Below are 2,418 nucleotides of genomic sequence, written 5' to 3'. Positions count from 1 at the left end.
TGCTGGGATAAATCCTGCTGGCTGTGAGGTGGCCACTCAGGCACCTTGTGCATCTCCTGGCCCTTTTAGTTTCTCAGAAGTCAGTACAGCTTCCCTCAGAAACTGTCTGGGGCCAGTCTTCAGGCAAGGTTCTTTTCTTTTTTTTTTTCTTTTCTTCCACTTTCTCTGTGGAACTGATTGAATCTGGATTATGGCAAGTGGTGGAGACCCAACCTGCACCACCAAACTGAATCCCTGTTCAGTCCTTCTCCTTTGCCAGGTACATTTTTCAGTACTCACACAAGTGATCAAAACCTCATCACCTGTTGCTCTGGGTTGCTTTATTGTGTGTGACTTTTCTTGCAATCCATGTGTTCTACACTTTGGCATAAACTGTGTGGCACAGTTCTCCTTCCAAGGAGAACCCAAAGGCTGACCAGCAGCTGCTGGTGAGGATGTCCTGGGTGAACCCAGCCCCGTTTGGTCCATCTTTTCCAAGGGGCGGATCCCTGCAGCTCCCCATGTCCAGGGGTCCCATGGGAGACAACCCTTTGCTCCTCTTCCAGCTGTGCAGAGCCACTTATGGGAACTACTTGACTCTTTTCATGATTTGAGGCACTGGTGACCAGAGGAAAAGGAGTCCTTCCAACCACATGTGTAATTATTCACTGTGCTGAAAGAAAAGTGAGTAAATTCTCTGCAATGCATTAACCTTTGTCCTAATAATGGGTATCACTTGATTTGTCACTAATTCCTGGAAAACAGTGCTGCTACATCACAAAATCAATTTACATCTCTTGTTTTCACAATTGAGTGTCTTTTCCTTGTATTATGCCCCACTTACTTTCTCTAGTAGATACATTGTCAGTTTTTATATTTTCTCAGCAGTTAAGAGTGAAAAAACTGAAGATCTTTCTTCAGAGAAGTTATGCTAGAACTCCTCTTGTGATCCATGCTGTGCTGTCTTATGCCTGACATGTACCATGAGTAATTGAGGAAATTCTTCTGCACCAATGACAGTAAATATTGGTGTCTGTCCTCTTCCACAGAAAATGATTTCTGTGCTTGTTTCTGAAACCGAAATGACTCTTGTTTCTTTGAAAGGAATTATCTTAAATTGCTGATATAGCTCCACCACTGCTGTTGTCAGAATCACATTCAAGGACAGGATGTGTTTGGGTTTCTTTTAACAATTTAATAATACAGAGTTGTTTGGCTTCGACCTGCAATAAAAATTGTGCGAACTGTTCTGCAGCACATTTGATCCCAAATAAGGTGGCTCAGGGAAGCTAAACAGTCTGCAGCAAATTAAGTTCATTTGCAGCCACTTGTAATCCTTCTCCCAGTCGTTCCCATTTACTTTGACTCACAGGTACTGTGGTGGAGGATATTGTGTGGGCTCAGAGCAACAAGTCTCCATCCCAGCTCTCCACTGCACTGCCTGAGGGAATCCTTTCCTCGGGGTCAGAGTCTTTATTTTTGTCCCAGACCCACAGCTGAGACCTGCCTCGAGCACAGGGGGACACTGGAGATGCTGCTGCAGTGGGGGCTGCTGCTGCAGTGGAGCCTGGGATGGGCCTCCATCCCTCATTTTCCAGACGCTCCATTACAGCATCTCCAAAGGATGGTGATGCAGCAGTTCCCTCTCTCTGATGGCAGGAACATCTCCTCTCACAGAGGGGAGAATAAGCAGACAAAGTGCTTGGAAACAACATTCCAGAATTCTTGCTGTGACCACTAAGGCAGAGAAGAAGAACATGGAGCAAGCACAACATTTGGAAACAGCAAAAGACCGAGTTTCCAACAGCCTCTCCAGGTGACTGAGTGTTGTCAGGCTGGAAGGGGTCTCTGAAGCTTGTCTTCTGTATCCTGCTGTTCAAAGCAGGACTGGCTTGCTCTGGGACATGAAGCCTCCATGTATCTTGGTTTCTACTGCTGCCTATTGCTTGGAGTACATCCAGCCTGGTGGAAAACTTTGGCTGTGGATATTGAAGATGACTTGCATTTTTTGCTTTCATAAATTCTTCTGTGACTCAAATTCTTTGAGGAAATGGTTCTTATGGACAGGTGTTTTAAAATGGCAAAGTTAAGGCATCTGCTCCTGTTGTGGCTGTTGTTGGTCTGAAGTGTCTATGCTGTACCTTTGTATTTCACATTTCACTTACCGTGGTCAGTAAAAATAGATGATCGTTATATTTTGGTTCAACTTCTTCCTGTTCTTATCTATGTTCTCCATCAGACTCCCTCAGTGGCTCCCTGAAAAGTCTAAGGCCACAAGCTCTTCCTCCCTGCCTCCATGGGATGGCTCATGGTTTTAGTGCTGTCACCAAAAGTCTGGGTTTTGTTATTGAAATCTGCTGTGCTGCAATGCTTCTTCAAAAGGGACTTTAGCTGCAGTCTCTGGCCAAACCTTAAATACTTACGGGCTGCGTAAAGGGG

The 2,418-nt window shown here is 45.2% G+C and overlaps 1 long non-coding RNA gene across 1 annotated transcript; it reads right to left on the bottom strand.

Moving 5' to 3' along the window:
- Nucleotides 1-305: 305 nt before the first annotated feature.
- On the bottom strand, nt 306-1,658 carry LOC113978519. The gene is made up of 2 exons (XR_003537604.1): nt 1,350-1,658; nt 306-647 (listed from the first exon to the last, which is right to left on the bottom strand). It is a non-coding gene; the product is annotated as an uncharacterized LOC113978519 (long non-coding RNA).
- Nucleotides 1,659-2,418: the final 760 nt, after the last annotated feature.

This window comes from Neopelma chrysocephalum, unplaced genomic scaffold (genome assembly GCF_003984885.1).
Source record: "Neopelma chrysocephalum unplaced genomic scaffold, ASM398488v2 Primary Assembly neopelma1_336b, whole genome shotgun sequence".
Lineage (NCBI taxonomy): Eukaryota > Metazoa > Chordata > Aves > Passeriformes > Pipridae > Neopelma > Neopelma chrysocephalum.
The sequence above is the reverse complement of the archived record's forward strand: the minus strand, read 5'-3'. Positions and strand labels throughout refer to the sequence as shown.